The 17584-nt window shown below is 50.6% G+C and overlaps 1 protein-coding gene across 4 annotated transcripts in view; it reads right to left on the reverse strand.

The window, feature by feature from the left end:
• LOC149473188 (ankyrin repeat and fibronectin type-III domain-containing protein 1-like) overlaps positions 1–17584 on the reverse strand; it is a 455911-nt gene that overhangs the window by 16020 nt on the left and 422307 nt on the right. The window lies entirely within an intron of this gene.

The following is a 17584-nucleotide window of genomic DNA, read 5'->3' on the forward strand; positions in this document are numbered from 1 at the left end:
ACAGCCTTTCAAGGGCAAATTCAGCTAGTTGGGGCCAAAGGTCAAGTTTCGTTGCCCAGTAGTCAAGGGGATTGTCTACCTCGGTTGGCAGGGTGCTGTCCAAGTAGGCCTAAGCCTGTTGTTTGAGGTCCTGCTCCAGGTCCACCTGATGCTGCTGCTGCTGCGGCTGGTTAGTAGTTTCCTCACTGCGCTGGTGAAGAAAGCTACTCATCATCGACTGCAGACTGAGGCAGCCGCTGCTGGTGGAGCTGCCACTGCTCCTACCACCCCACCCCTCCCCTGCTGCCATGGCAGCGGAACGCGAGCGCACAGGGCCCACAGTGTCTGAGGATGGACGTTGGCGCAGACAGGCAGAGACCAGCTGACTACATAGGTGGTTTTTATAGTACGTTATTTTGGCCTCCCTCTCAGCAGGTGTGAAAAAGGCCACCATTTTTGAACGGTAGCGAGGGTCCAACAAGGTGGACAGCCAAAAGTCATCCCTCTGTCTGATGGTTATTATTCGGCTGTCGCTACGCAAGCAAGCGAGCATGCTATGGGCCATTTGTGCCAAGGAATGCGAGGGACTCCCTGCCTCCATCTCCACAGCATACTGCCACGGTGCGTCTGGGTCCTCTGTCTCCTCCTCCTCCTCCTCCTCTACCAGATGCTCCTGCTCCTCCACTCCTGTCCGCTGAGTGGAAAAACCACCCATTTCACTCAATAATTCCTGAGCACCAATGTCCTCCTCTACCTCCTCCTCTTCTTCCTGTCCTGCCCCCACAGGGGTCATGTGGCGTTGAGATCTGTGCGCCACGTCTACCGCACCCTGACCAGCCATTGTTAACAGCATTTGTTCCAGGACGTGCAACAGAGGAATGACGTTGTTCATCCCATATTCCTGCCGACTCACGAATAGCGTGGCCTCCTCAAAGGGCCTGAGCAAGCGCAGGTGTCACGCATGAGCTGCCAATGGCTGACATCTAAGTTACACAGGGAGTACCTTTATCCGCTTTTAACATCAGGAAATCTGTGATGGCCTTTCGCTGTTCGTAAAGGCGGTCTAACATATGTAGGGTTGAATTCCACCTTGTTGCAACGTCACAGCATGAGGAGTCGGTACGGGGGCCCATGGCAGATTACGTGCCTGGCAGCAGCAATGGGAGGCCCGTAATCTGCCAGCACCCTATGTCAAAAAATTCTACACACCAGCAGTGTGAGGAGACCTGAAAGTGGCACATGGCAGAGTGTGGCGATGGAGACAGCAGCAATGGGAGGCCGTACAGGGACCCATGAGAGACTCTGGACCTGGCAGCAGCATGAGGAGGCGGTATATAGGGGCCCATGGCAGATTAGGGGCCTGGCAGCAGCTATAGGAGGCCCATAATCTGCCAGCACCCTATGTCAAAAAATTCTACACACCAGCAGTGTGAGGAGACCTGAAAGTGGCACATGGCATGAGACACTGTGGACCTGGCAGCAGCATGAGGAGGCGGTATATAGGGGCCCATGGCAGATTAGGGGCCTGGCAGCAGCTATGGGAGGCCCGTAATCTGCCAGCACCCTATGTCAAAAAATTCTACACACCAGCAGTGTGTGAGGAGACCTGAAAGTGGCACATGGCAGAGTGTGGCGATGGAGACAGCAGCAATGGGAGGCCGTACAGGGACCCATGAGAGACTCTGGACTTGGCAGCAGCATGAGGAGGCGGTATAGGGGCCCATGGCAGATTAGGGGCCTGGCAGCAGCAATGGGAGGCCCGTAATCTGCCAGCACCCTATGTCAAAAAATTCTACACACCAGCAGTGTGTGAGGAGACCTGAAAGTGGCACATGGCAGAGTGTGGCGATGGAGACAGCAGCAATGGGAGGCCGTACAGGGACCCATGAGAGACTCTGGACCTGGCAGCAGCATGAGGAGGCGGTATATAGGGGCCTATGGCAGATTAGGGGCCTGGCAGCAGCTATAGGAGGCCCGTAATCTGCCAGCACCCTATGTCAAAAAATTCTACACACCAGCAGTGTGAGGAGACCTGAAAGTGGCACATGGCATGAGACACTGTGGACCTGGCAGCAGCATGAGGAGGCGGTATATAGGGGCCTATGGCAGATTAGGAGCCTGGCAGCAGCTATAGGAGGCCCGTAATCTGCCAGCACCCTATGTCAAAAAATTCTACACACCAGCAGTGTGAGGAGACCTGAAAGTGGCACATGGCATGAGACACTGTGGACCTGGCAGCAGCATGAGGAGGCGGTATATAGGGCCTATGGCAGATTAGGGGCCTGGCAGCAGCTATAGGAGGCCCGTAATCTGCCAGCACCCTATGTCAAAAAATTCTACACACCAGCAGTGTGAGGAGACCTGAAAGTGGCACATGGCAGAGTGTGGCGATGGAGACAGCAGCAATGGGAGGCCGTACAGGGAACCATGAGAGACTCTGGACCTGGCAGCAGCATGAGGAGGCGGTATATAGGGGCCTATGGCAGATTAGGGGCCTGGCAGCAGCTATAGGAGGCCCATAATCTGCCAGCACCCTATGTCAAAAAATTCAACACACCAGCAGTGTGAGGAGACCTGAAAGTGGCACATGGCATGAGACACTGTGGACCTGGCAGCAGCATGAGAAGGCGGTATATAGGGGCCCATGGCAGATTAGGGGCCTGGCAGCAGCTATGGGAGGCCCGTAATCTGCCAGCACCCTATGTCAAAAAATTCTACACACCAGCAGTGTGTGAGGAGACCTGAAAGTGGCACATGGCAGAGTGTGGCGATGGAGACAGCAGCAATGGGAGGCCGTACAGGGACCCATGAGAGACTCTGGACTTGGCAGCAGCATGAGGAGGCGGTATAGGGGCCCATGGCAGATTAGGGGCCTGGCAGCAGCAATGGGAGGCCCGTAATCTGCCAGCACCCTATGTCAAAAAATTCTACACACCAGCAGTGTGTGAGGAGACCTGAAAGTGGCACATGGCAGAGTGTGGCGATGGAGACAGCAGCAATGGGAGGCCGTACAGGGAACCATGAGAGACTCTGGACCTGGCAGCAGCATGAGGAGGCGGTATATAGGGGCCTATGGCAGATTAGGGGCCTGGCAGCAGCTATAGGAGGCCCATAATCTGCCAGCACCCTATGTCAAAAAATTCTACACACCAGCAGTGTGAGGAGACCTGAAAGTGGCACATGGCATGAGACACTGTGGACCTGGCAGCAGCATGAGAAGGCGGTATATAGGAACCCATGGCAGATTAGGGGCCTGGCAGCAGCTATAGGAGGCCCGTAATCTGCCAGCACCCTATGTCAAAAAATTCTACACACCAGCAGTGTGAGGAGACCTGAAAGTGGCACATGGCATGAGACACTGTGGACCTGGCAGCAGCATGAGGAGGCGGTATATAGGGGCCTATGGCAGATTAGGGGCCTGGCAGCAGCTATAGGAGGCCCGTAATCTGCCAGCACCCTATGTCAAAAAATTCTACACACCAGCAGTGTGAGGAGACCTGAAAGTGGCACATGGCATGAGACACTGTGGACCTGGCAGCAGCATGAGGAGGCGGTATATAGGGCCTATGGCAGATTAGGGGCCTGGCAGCAGCTATAGGAGGCCCGTAATCTGCCAGCACCCTATGTCAAAAAATTCTACACACCAGCAGTGTGAGGAGACCTGAAAGTGGCACATGGCAGAGTGTGGCGATGGAGACAGCAGCAATGGGAGGCCGTACAGGGAACCATGAGAGACTCTGGACCTGGCAGCAGCATGAGGAGGCGGTATATAGGGGCCTATGGCAGATTAGGGGCCTGGCAGCAGCTATAGGAGGCCCATAATCTGCCAGCACCCTATGTCAAAAAATTCAACACACCAGCAGTGTGAGGAGACCTGAAAGTGGCACATGGCATGAGACACTGTGGACCTGGCAGCAGCATGAGAAGGCGGTATATAGGGGCCCATGGCAGATTAGGGGCCTGGCAGCAGCTATGGGAGGCCCGTAATCTGCCAGCACCCTATGTCAAAAAATTCTACACACCAGCAGTGTGTGAGGAGACCTGAAAGTGGCACATGGCAGAGTGTGGCGATGGAGACAGCAGCAATGGGAGGCCGTACAGGGACCCATGAGAGACTCTGGACTTGGCAGCAGCATGAGGAGGCGGTATAGGGGCCCATGGCAGATTAGGGGCCTGGCAGCAGCAATGGGAGGCCCGTAATCTGCCAGCACCCTATGTCAAAAAATTCTACACACCAGCAGTGTGTGAGGAGACCTGAAAGTGGCACATGGCAGAGTGTGGCGATGGAGACAGCAGCAATGGGAGGCCGTACAGGGAACCATGAGAGACTCTGGACCTGGCAGCAGCATGAGGAGGCGGTATATAGGGGCCTATGGCAGATTAGGGGCCTGGCAGCAGCTATAGGAGGCCCATAATCTGCCAGCACCCTATGTCAAAAAATTCTACACACCAGCAGTGTGAGGAGACCTGAAAGTGGCACATGGCATGAGACACTGTGGACCTGGCAGCAGCATGAGAAGGCGGTATATAGGGGCCCATGGCAGATTAGGGGCCTGGCAGCAGCTATGGGAGGCCCGTAATCTGCCAGCACCCTATGTCAAAAAATTCTACACACCAGCAGTGTGTGAGGAGACCTGAAAGTGGCACATGGCAGAGTGTGGCGATGGAGACAGCAGCAATGGGAGGCCGTACAGGGACCCATGAGAGACTCTGGACTTGGCAGCAGCATGAGGAGGCGGTATAGGGGCCCATGGCAGATTAGGGGCCTGGCAGCAGCAATGGGAGGCCCGTAATCTGCCAGCACCCTATGTCAAAAAATTCTACACACCAGCAGTGTGTGAGGAGACCTGAAAGTGGCACATGGCAGAGTGTGGCGATGGAGACAGCAGCAATGGGAGGCCGTACAGGGACCCATGAGAGACTCTGGACTTGGCAGCAGCATGAGGAGGCGGTATAGGGGCCCATGGCAGATTAGGGGCCTGGCAGCAGCAATGGGAGGCCCGTAATCTGCCAGCACCCTATGTCAAAAAATTCTACACACCAGCAGTGTGTGAGGAGACCTGAAAGTGGCACATGGCAGAGTGTGGCGATGGAGACAGCAGCAATGGGAGGCCGTACAGGGACCCATGAGAGACTCTGGACTTGGCAGCAGCATGAGGAGGCGGTATAGGGGCCCATGGCAGATTAGGGACCTGGCAGCAGCAATGGGAGGCCCGTAATCTGCCAGCACCCTATGTCAAAAAATTCTACACACCAGCAGTGTGTGAGGAGACCTGAAAGTGGCACATGGCAGAGTGTGGCGATGGAGACAGCAGCAATGGGAGGCCGTACAGGGACCCATGAGAGACTCTGGACTTGGCAGCAGCATGAGGAGGCGGTATATAGGGGCCTATGGCAGATTAGGGGCCTGGCAGCAGCTATGGGAGGCCCGTAATCTGCCAGCACCCTATGTCAAAAAATTCAACACACCAGCAGTGTGAGGAGACCTGAAAGTGGCACATGGCATGAGACACTGTGGACCTGGCAGCAGCATGAGGAGGCGGTATATAGGGGCCTATGGCAGATTAGGGGCCTGGCAGCAGCTATAGGAGGCCCGTAATCTGCCAGCACCCTATGTCAAAAAATTCTACACACCAGCAGTGTGAGGAGACCTGAAAGTGGCACATGGCAGAGTGTGGCGATGGAGACAGCAGCAATGGGAGGCCGTACAGGGACCCATGAGAGACTCTGAACCTGGCAGCAGCATGAGGAGGCGGTATATAGGGGCCTATGGCAGATTAAGGGCCTGGCAGCAGCTATGGGAGGCCCGTAATCTGCCAGCACCCTATGTCAAAAAATTCTACACACCAGCAGTGTGTGAGGAGACCTCAAAGTGGCACATGTTTGAGGCATGATTCATGGCGGATTTAGTCAGTTGTGTCAGGAACTGGTGGTTTGAAATCCAGACTAATCCACGCCTGATTCATTTTCACAAACGTGAGTCTCTCCACACTTTGGGTGGACAGTCGTGTCCTCCGCGGAGTTACAATACCTCCTGCCGCACTAAACACGCGCTCCGATGCCACGCTACTGGCCGGGCATGACAGCCTTTCAAGGGCAAATTCAGCTAGTTGGGGCCAAAGGTCAAGTTTCGTTGACCAGTAGTCAAGGGGATTGTCTACCTCGGTTGGCAGGGTGCTGTCCAAGTAGGCCCAAGCCTGTTGTTTGAGGTCCTGCTCCAGGTCCACCTGATGCTGCTGCTGCTGCGGCTGGTTAGTAGTTTCCTCACTGCGCTGGTGAAGAAAGCTACTCATCATCGACTGCAGACTGAGGCAGCCGCTGCTGGTGGAGCTGCCACTGCTCCTACCACCCCACCCCTCCCCTGCTGCCATGGCAGCGGAACGCGAGCGCACAGGGCCCACAGTGTCTGAGGATGGACGTTGGCGCACAAAGGCAGAGACCAACTGACTACATAGGTGGTTTTTATAGTACGTTATTTTGGCCTCCCTCTCAGCAGGTGTGAAAAAGGCCACCATTTTTGAACGGTAGCGAGGGTCCAACAAGGTGGACAGCCAAAAGTCATCCCTCTGTCTGATGGTTATTATTCGGCTGTCGCTACGCAAGCAACCGAGCATGCTATGGGCCATTTGTGCCAAGGAATGCGAGGGACTCCCTGCCTCCATCTCCACAGCATACTGCCACGGTGCGTCTGGGTCCTCTGTCTCCTCCTCCTCCTCCTCTACCAGATGCTCCTGCTCCTCCACTCCTGTCCGCTGAGTGGAAAAACCACCCATTTCACTCAATAATTCCTGAGCACAAATGTCCTCCTCTACCTCCTCCTCTTCTTCCTGTCCTGCCCCCACAGGGGTCATGTGGCGTTGAGATCTGTGCGCCACGTCTACCGCACCCTGACCAGCCATTGTTAACAGCATTTGTTCAAGGACGTGCAACAGAGGAATGACGTCGTTCATCCCATAGTCCTGCCGACTCACGAATAGCGTGGCCTCCTCAAAGGGCCTGAGCAAGCGGCAGGTGTCACGCATGAGCTGCCAATGGCTGACATCGAAGTTACACAGGGGAGTACCTTTATCCGCTTGTAACATCAGGAAATCGGTGATGGCCTTTCGCTGCTCGTAAAGGCGGTCTAACATGTGTAGGGTTGAATTCCACCTTGTTGCAACGTCGCAGATCAGGCGATGATGTGGAATTCCGTTCTGCCGCTGCAGCTCAAGGAGGGTGTGCTTTGCGGTGTAGGAATGGCTGAAATGCATGCAAAGTTTACGTGACATTTTAAGGATGTCTTGCAGTGGGATGGTGGATTTTAGGAACCGCTTGACAACCAGATTGAACACGTGAGCCATGCATGGCGCATGGCACAACCTTCCTTGACGCAGAGCAGACACCATGTTCTTTCCGTTGTCGGTCAACATGGTTCCGATTTTCAGTTTGCGCGGAGACAGCCATCTGTCGATTTCTCTGTTCATTACACTCAGAAGTTCCTCCCCTGTGTGACTACGTTCGCCTGGACCTGGCAGCAGCATGAGGAGGCAATATAGGGGCCCATGGCAGATTAGGGGCCTGGCAGCAGCTATGGGAGGCCCGTAATCTGCCAGCACCCTATGTCAAAAAATTCAACACACCAGCAGTGTGAGGAGACCTGAAAGTGGCACATGGCATGAGAGACTGTGGACCTGGCAGCAGCATGAGGAGGCGGTATAGGGGCCCATGGCAGATTAGGGGCCTGGCAGCAGCTATGGGAGGCCCGTAATCTGCCAGCACCCTATGTCAAAAAATTCAACACACCAGCAGTGTGTGAGGAGACCTGAAAGTGGCACATGGCAGAGTGTGGCGATGGAGACAGCAGCAATGGGAGGCCGAACAGGGACCCATGACAGACTCTGGACCTGGCAGCAGCATGAGGAGGCGGTATATAGGGGCCCATGGCAGATTAGGGGCCTGGCAGCAGCTATGGGAGGCCCGTAATCTGCCAGCACCCTATGTCAAAAAATTCTACACACCAGCAGCGTGAGGAGACCTGAAAGTGGCACATGGCATGAGAGACTGTGGACCTGGCAGCAGCATGAGGAGGCGGTATAGGGGCCCATGGCAGATTAGGGGCCTGGCAGCAGCTATGGGAGGCCCGTAATCTGCCAGCACCCTATGTCAAAAAATTCAACACACCAGCAGTGTGTGAGGAGACCTGAAAGTGGCACATGGCAGAGTGTGGCGATGGAGACAGCAGCAATGGGAGGCCGTACAGGGACCCATGAGAGACTTTGGACTTGGCAGCAGCATGAGGAGGCGGTATATAGGGGCCCATGGCAGATTAGGGGCCTGGCAGCAGCTATGGGAGGCCCGTAATCTGCCAGCACCCTATGTCAAAAAATTCAACACACCAGCAGTGTGAGGAGACCTGAAAGTGGCACATGGCATGAGAGACTGTGGACCTGGCAGCAGCATGAGGAGGCGGTATAGGGGCCCATGGCAGATTAGGGGCCTGGCAGCAGCTATGGGAGGCCCGTAATCTGCCAGCACCCTATGTCAAAAAATTCAACACACCAGCAGTGTGTGAGGAGACCTGAAAGTGGCACATGGCAGAGTGTGGCGATGGAGACAGCAGCAATGGGAGGCCGTACAGGGACCCATGAGAGACTTTGGACTTGGCAGCAGCATGAGGAGGCGGTATATAGGGGCCCATGGCAGATTAGGGGCCTGGCAGCAGCTATGGGAGGCCCGTAATCTGCCAGCACCCTATGTCAAAAAATTCAACACACCAGCAGTGTGAGGAGACCTGAAAGTGGCACATGGCATGAGAGACTGTGGACCTGGCAGCAGCATGAGGAGGCGGTATAGGGGCCCATGGCAGATTAGGGGCCTGGCAGCAGCTATGGGAGGCCCGTAATCTGCCAGCACCCTATGTCAAAAAATTCAACACACCAGCAGTGTGTGAGGAGACCTGAAAGTGGCACATGGCAGAGTGTGGCGATGGAGACAACCCACCGACTGTTTTGCTCGCTGCCAAGCTGCCACCCTCTTCTCCTGATGATGCGGAAGCAATAGCCTGATGACGACGAGGCTGCCAAGTGCGATCAGCCTCATCATCATCAATTAGGGTCTCCGCCTCACTACTAGCCCCCTCGGCTGCGTGTGGGTCAGGAGACAGACCTGTCTCTACACCGGCTACCGAGCCACTCTCCTCGCCACTACTTCTTCGCCTGGCTGCTGAAGAGGCGGATGTCTCCCCCCGTTCCTGACCGCCCTCTGTTAGCTCTTCCTCACTGTACTGGATGACACCGGGAGCACTAGCCTCTGGCTGCGAATAGTGCTGCCTCGACCCCTTCCTCTGCTGCCACGTCTGCTCGCTCCTAAAACATTGCCTCCTCTGCCACTCCTCTGCATGTTGTCTGACATACTCTTTAATTAAACGATTCTGTGTCCCTGAGTAACAATTCTGTGGCCCTAAGTAACGGTTCTGTGGCCCTCAGTAACAGTTCTGTGTCCCTGAGTAACAATTCTGTGTCTGTGCGAGTAACAATTCTGTGGCCCTAAGTAACAGTTCTGTGGCCCTCAGTAACAATTATGTGTCCCTAAGTAACGGTTCTGTGGCCCTCAGTAACAATTCTGTGTCCCTGTGTAACAATTCTGTGTCTGTGCGAGTAACAATTCTGTGGCCCTAAGTAACAGTTCTGTGGCCCTCAGTAACAGTTCTGTGTCCCTGAGTAACAATTCTGTGTCTGTGCGAGTAACAATTCTGTGGCCCTAAGTAACAGTTCTGTGGCCCTCAGTAACAGTTCTGTGTCCCTGAGTAACAATTCTGTGTCTGTGCGAGTAACAATTCTGTGGCCCTAAGTAACAGTTCTGTGGCCCTCAGTAACAATTCTGTGTCCCTGAGTAACAATTCTGTGGCCCTAAGTAACGGTTCTGTGGCCCTCAGTAACAATTCTGTGTCCCTGTGTAACAATTCTGTGTCTGTGCGAGTAACAATTCTGTGGCCCTAAGTAACAGTTCTGTGGCCCTCAGTAACAGTTCTGTGTCCCTGAGTAACAATTCTGTGTCTGTGCGAGTAACAATTCTGTGGCCCTAAGTAACAGTTCTGTGGCCCTCAGTAACAGTTCTGTGTCCCTGAGTAACAATTCTGTGTCTGTGCGAGTAACAATTCTGTGGCCCTAAGTAACAGTTCTGTTGCCCTCAGTAACAATTCTGTGGCCCTAAGTAACGGTTCTGTGGCCCTCAGTAACAATTCTGTGTCCCTGTGTAACAATTCTGTGTCTGTGCGAGCAACAATTCTGTGGCCCTAAGTAACAGTTCTGTGGCCCTCAGTAACAGTTCTGTGTCCCTGAGTAACAATTCTGTGTCTGTGCGAGTAAGAATTCTGTGTCTGTGCGAGTAACAATTCTGTGGCCCTAAGTAACGGTTCTGTGGCCCTCAGTAACAGTTCTGTGTCCCTGTGTAACAATTCTGTGTCTGTGCGAGTAACAATTCTGTGGCTCTAAGTAACAGTTCTGTGGCCCTCAGTAACAATTCTGTGTCCCTGATTAACGTTTCTGTGGCCCCAAGTAACAGTTCTGTGGCCCTCAGTAACAATTCTGTGTCTGTGCGAGTAACAATTCTGTGTCTGTGCGAGTAACAATTCTGTGGCCCTAACAGTTCTGTGGCCCTCAGTAACAATTCTGTGTCCCTGATTAACGTTTCTGTGGCCCCAAGTAACAGTTCTGTGGCCCTCAGTAACAATTCTGTGTCTGTGCGAGTAACAATTCTGTGTCTGTGCGAGTAACAATTCTGTGGCCCTAAGTAACAGTTCTGTGGCCCTCAGTAACAATTCTGTGTCCCTGATTAACGTTTCTGTGGCCCCAAGTAACAGTTCTGTGGCCCTCAGTAACAATTCTGTGTCTGTGCGAGTAACAATTCTGTGTCTGTGCGAGTAACAATTCTGTGGCCCTAAGTAACAGTTCTGTGGCCCTCAGTAACAGTTCTGTGTCCCTGAGTAACAATTCTGTGTCTGTGCAAGTAACAATTCTGTGTCTGTGCGAGTAACAATTCTGTGGCCCTAAGTAACAGTTCTGTGGCCCTCAGTAACAGTTCTGTGTCCCTGAGTAACAATTCTGTGTCTGTGCGAGTAACAATTCTGTGGCCCTAAGTAACAGTTCTGTGGCCCTCAGTAACAGTTCTGTGTCCCTGAGTAACAATTCTGTGTCTGTGCGAGTAACAATTCTGTGTCTGTGCGAGTAACAATTCTGTGTCTGTGCGAGTAACAATTCTGTGGCCCTAAGTAACGGTTCTGTGGCCCTCAGTAACAGTTCTGTGTCCCTGTGTAACAATTCTGTGTCTGTGCGAGTAACAATTCTGTGGCCCTAAGTAACAGTTCTGTGGCCCTCAGTAACAATTCTGTGTCTGTGCGAGTAACAATTCTGTGTCTGTGCGAGTAACAATTCTGTGGCCCTAAGTAACAGTTCTGTGGCCCTCAGTAACAATTCTGTGTCTGTCCCTGAGTAACAATTCTGTGGCCCTAACTAAAGTTTCTGTGGCCCTAAGTAACAATTCTCTGGCACTCAGTAACAATTCTGTCTGTCCCTGAGTAACAATTCTGTGGCCCTAATAACGTTTCTGTGGCCCTAAGTAACAATTATCTGGCACTCAGTAACAATTCTGTCTGTCCCTGAGTAACAATTCTGTGGCCCTAATAACGTTTCTGTGGCCCTAAGTAACAATTCTCTGGCACTCAGTAACAATTCTGTCTGTCCCTGAGTATGAATTCTGTGTCCCTAACTAGCGTTTCTTTGTCCCTAAGTAACGATTCTGTGGCCCTAATTAACAAATCTGTGTCCCTGAGTAATAGTTCTCTGTCCCTAAGTATCGTTTCTCTGTCCCCAAGTATCGTTTCTGTGGCCCTAACTCTGTCCCTGTCCCTAATACAGAGCGGTCTGCCTCTGTTCAATGACTGCAGGCAAATGAAGAATTCCAAAATGGCCGCTATTTATAGCTCGACCATTACACAGTGCTAGCTGGCTGGCTGCTGATTGGCTGATGCGATCACATGTCGTTGAGGAATGCATTATGGGTCAGCGCGCCTTGTCTGCGCGCCTTCCCAGACATCCCCGCTCCGTCGCCGCACATGTCAGCCGCCATTTTCGGAAAAATTTCGATTCGCGCGTCCGAATTAGGCTATTTTTCGGATTCGGCGCGAATCGAAATTTTTCCGATATTCGACTCGAATTCCACTTCGGCTACTTCGATTCGCTCATCTCTAGCAGGAATAATAGTTCATATAAAATAAGATCACCCACCATACCTTTGTGGGGCAGGATAAGAAAATTTGTCAGGATATAACTGCTGTCTTTAATCTCCACTAAGCATTTCCCGTCATTTCTTGTAATGTCACCAGAACAGGAAGCGCAGGTAGTTTTTTCCAATATCGACATAGCAATAAAAATCTATTAGAGGTCCCAACCCTTTACCACTCTATGCAACAAAAAAATCCCAAAAAAGTTATAACTGGAGAGTCACTTTAACAATTATCCATTAATTGTAGATGCTTCAATTAAAGCTGAATTACAGGAATTAAGCAAAAATGAAGGCACTCTATGAGTTAAGTCCAATGAGGTGCCTGTCACCTCCTGGGCTCATCTCTATTATTTATAATCGGACAGGTTGATTGTGCTCCAGCAGCAGAGCTTCCAGAGTTCCGACAGTGGACTCAGCTGCTCTCAGCCCCTTCAAGTGTAGAGTCAGTGCAGCTACTATGCTCACCCCTCCCCTCCTCGTGTACAATCGCAGAAGCCTTTGTATTGCGTGAATTCATTTACAAAATACAAAGGCTTCTGTGAATGGGCAGCAGAGCGGATGGGTAGGCATAGCTGCTCTCTGTGCTTCTCTCCTCTCTCACAGACTTGGATATAAACAATAGAGGTAAACCCACTATGTGACAGGTAGCTATTAGCACTTAATTCATGATGTGCCTGTACTTTTTACAAAGTTGCTGAATAAATGGAATTCAGCTTTAACACATTTACACAACTGTTACTGGTTTCAGTTTTTAATGCCAAAAGCAGAACTAAGCTGCCAGAGCCATTGAGAAATGATGGGCCTGTAGGAGCATTTTGCCATAACGTGTAAGTAAGCCGCTAGCAAAGGTGATTCCCTCCATCACTGCAATGTCAATGCTCCTCCTGGTCTTCTTCTGAGTTCAGATTCAAAAACATTTTGATTTGAAGAAGTGATACAACTTTCATGCATCTGCACATTTATCCCAGGAGTGTGTGTGTGAGTTGCACATGCAATAAAATCATCTCCTCTAGTATATAAATGTGACTGAGTGCAGAAACAATGCTAGTCTACAGCTCACAGTACATTAGCATGATGGTCACTTTGATGAACTTTCTTTATATTTGTAGCTATTAGGAGAAATTCCCTTTCCACTCCCACCAATACAGATAGCTAAAAAGATCATTGGTGTCATTGATTACTTATCTGAGAGCTAAAAAATGCCTTTTGCTCAAGGAACCCCTAGCAAGTTCTGAAGGAACCCTGGGGTTCCATTAACCATTAAACTCTGGCTGAGAAACACTGGCCTATATTGTTAGGGTACTATGTTGATGCTGAATGTTAAAGGGGTTGTAAACACTTAGACATACCCCCACAGTGACAAGCCTCAGGTGATACACATAGAGGAAACAAATCCTCCTACATAGGCTGTACCTGTTTATCTGCGGCCTTCCCTTTTCCACAGTAGTTCAAAGTGCAGAATTTAGACACCATTTCTGAGCTCCAGAAGGCAGGCAGAGGGGATCTGATGTCACAGACTACACAGCACAGAGCAGGGAGCTGAGTGTAATCTGTGACTTGAGTAGAGGGAATGAACACTCCCCCCTCTACACAGTTTTATAAGGAAGCATGCACAGCTAAGGCTGTCAGTCACCTGCTGCTGTGTGCTGGGGGGGAGAGGGGGGCATCACCCAGGATTTCATGGTGTCAGCATAAACTGTCAGAAGAAGGAGACAACAGCCAGAAATCAGACTAGGTGCTTTGGATAGAGGCAAGTACACACTATATGAGGATATGCTCTTTTCATTTTTCATTTCAGAAGTTTACAACCACTTTAACTCTCATGGTCAAATGTTCTTATGGCTATTTTTCTCTTAAGATCGAATGTCAGAGACAGGGGCGGACTGACAACTCATGGGGCCCCCGGGCTATAGGGGATCAACCAATGGAGTCTGCCTGTCCCTGCCAGGACCTATAATTCATTTTAATCAAGAAGGTGGCCACCTCAGCAAGGGAAGAATTTAAGGAAGCTATCAATATTCGCACATTTTCGGTTCAAATTGTAACAAGGAAAGTCATTTTTTTGACATGACTTCCATTTTTGCTCGCTTATGGTTCCATATTTTGTTACTGTATTTCATATGTAGATTTGTGAATGCTCCCTCAAGTAACAATCTCCAAATCAATGACTTGAATATCTGCCTAGAGTATATCAATGAGGACAGAAGCAGGGGCGGACTGACAACTCATGGGGCCCCCGGGCAATAGGGTATCATGGGGCCCCTGTGTCCTTGCCCAAACTCAAAAAAGCTTATGAAAAAGGTACCAGGGGCATCTCATGGGGCCCCCTACTGACCCCGGGCCCTCGGGCAGTGCCCGAGTTTCCAAATGGTCAGTCCGCCCCTAGTCAGAGAATAATACATTCAACCAGTGAAAGGCAACAAAGAAACTTGCACACATATTACAAAGGTAAGAGATAGTTATTCATTATGCTTGCATGAATATTGAGACCAGGGGCAGACTGACAACTCATGGGGCCCCCGGGCAATAGGGGATCGTGGGGCCCCTGTGTCCTCGCCCACACTCAAACCACACCCAAAAAAAGCCTATGAAAGGTACCAGGGGCATCTCATGGGGCCCCCTACTGACCCTGGGTCCTCGGTCAGTGCCCGAGTGCCGGAATGGTCAGTCCGCCCCTGATTGAGACATTTGCAAAGCCAATTCTTTATAAACAGATCCCTATGAGTCTGTATGGCTAAGATAGTTGTGTGAGCTCGTCAACTCCTTTGGTGGCAAGAAATGCTGTGAATAATCCACGTCGTTGGTAAATATCTGTGAAATTTGCTGGCATTATACTGATGAACAAAATTGCTCTACTTTGAAAACAAGAACACACAACCTCATCACTTAGAAGATACAGACTGTAGAACAAAACACTATATTCATACAAGGATTAATTGTAGCTTTGCTGAAAATACTATATTTTCAGAGTATCTTGAAAAACAAAACAAATGTTAAATGTTTCCGTTTCCAGCCCTTAAGGAAAAAAATGCTTTTCTGTAACTCAATATATCAAAGGCAAAAAAAAAAGCAGAAGAACAAAAACTGCAGACTCAACTCCGCAGGAGCACGGCCTGGTCAGACCAGACGACTCCTGCAATTGCCTCCCAACCAATAGCCCCATTAGCCACTGGACACACTGCCATGATAAATAAATGGCATGGAGACGTCTGCTCCGGCAGAATCAGTACACACGCCTTCATACACAGCGTATCTCCTCGACTTCCTCTGTGGGACTTGGCAATGTCAGGGCTGTATTAGTGGTGGAAAGGTCTCCCAGTCTTTATCCTGTTGGCTGGTGCAGCCATGCACTTACACAGTTATCAAAGCATTTATTAAGTCCCCCCTTCTGCATACCCGCTGTGTGCAAGCAAACTTGTCTTACTCATAGGGGATTGCTTTGCTATTCCTTTCCAGCAGGGCCGCAAAAGTGCTGTTTGGGAACGTGGGCAAAACACCCTTGGCTGGTTCTAGCAATCATTAAGGAAAACACAAAAGAATTGTGTAATCTGAACTGTGTATCTTGTGTGGCTTGTAAAATCACAGTGTTAGAATTAATGGCACCTGTGGGCAGGCTGATGTCCGATAAACTGGAAGATGATGGAATATTACAAGCTGACCCTGGACTAACAAACATTACCGAATGTATAGGCGAGGCAGACAAGCCGACTTATCTAATTACATGGACAGACGACCTTATGTATTATAATAGGAACTGGATACCACTTTTCAGTGTTTCATTTCAAAACTAAAAGTGAATAAGATATTTTTATTTATCATATCGTGTGCCGTTCCCTATAATTAAACTTTATGCATCCCTGTAAATAGCATAGGCTGAGTTATTATTATTATACAGGATTTATATAGCGGCAACAATTTGCGCAGCGCTTTACAATATTATTATTATTATACAGTATTTATAAAGCGCCAATAGTTCGCTCAGCGCTGTACATTACAAAGGGGGACAGAACATGTGACAGAACAATACCAATACAATGCAAAACATGAGGGGATTGAGGGCCCTGCTCTTTGGAGCTTACAATCTAGGAGGGAGGGGATGGTGGCACAGGAGGAGATAGCTGTGGGGGACGGAGTAGTAGGAAGAGTGGAGGAGGTCGGCAAGTTAGCAGGGGGTGGGGTAGGCTTCCCTGAAGAGATGGGTTTTCAGGGTGCGCCTAAAGGAGAGGAGAGTAGGTAATAATCTGATGGGTTGGGAGTTCCAGAGAATGGGTGGCACCCTGGAGAAGTCCTGGAGGAGGGCATGGGAGGAGGAGACCAGGGAACTAGAGAAAAGGAGGTCTTGTGAGGAGCGGAGTGTGCGTGCTGGGTGGTACTTGGATATTAGGTCAGTGATGTAGTTCGGGGCAGTATGGTGGACGGCTTTGTACGTCAGTGTTAGGATTTTGAATTTGATCCGTTGCGCAATCGGAAGCCAGTGGAGGGATTGGCAGAGGGGGGTGGCGGGAAACGGAGCGGTTGGAAAGGTGAATGAGTCTGGCAGCCGTATTCAGGATCGACTGAAGCGGGGATAGCCAGCGGCGAGGCAGGCCAGTGAGGAGGGAGTTGCAGTAGTCGAGTCGTGATATGATGAGGGAGTGGATGAGCTGTTTAGTGGTTTCTGGGGTTAGGAACGTGCGGATTTTGGCGATGTTGCGGAGGTGGAGTCTGCACGAGTTTGTTAAAGATTGGACTTGGGGCTGGAAGGATAGGTTGGAGTCCAGAATGACACCAAGTACTCTGGCCTGCAGGGCGGGTTTGATGGTGGCATTGTTGGATGTGATGGAGAAGTCAATGGGGGGTGGTGTCCGGGCTGGGGGGAAGACAAGAAACTCGGTTTTGGAGAGGTTCAGTTTATTATACAGTATTTATAAAGCGCCAACAGTTTGCTAAGCGCTGTACAATACAATGGGAGACAATACATGCGACAGTACAATAACAATACAATGTGATACACGAGGGGTTCGATATAAGGGAGAAAGTACAATTACAATACATTTCAGTACAGAAGGAATGTGAGGGCCCTGCTCATGAAGCTTACAATCTAAAGGAGTTGGAACCATTGTTTTACTCAATTCATTCCTGTACTTTAACCACTTCAAGTCCAGACACTTTTACCCCCTTCCTGTCCAGGCCAATTTTCAGCTTTCAGCGCTATCACACTTTGAAGGACAATTGTGCAGTCATGCAATACTGTACCCATATTCATTTTTTAGCATATTTTTGAGACAGATAAAACTTTATTTTGGTGGCATTTATTCACCACTGGGATTTTTTATTTTTTTGCAATATAAATGAAAAAATCCAA

The sequence above is a fragment of the Staurois parvus genome, unplaced genomic scaffold, assembly GCF_062004578.1.
Source record: "Staurois parvus isolate SC_StPar_1 unplaced genomic scaffold, SC_StPar_1.0 ptg000018l, whole genome shotgun sequence".
NCBI lineage: Eukaryota > Metazoa > Chordata > Amphibia > Anura > Ranidae > Staurois > Staurois parvus.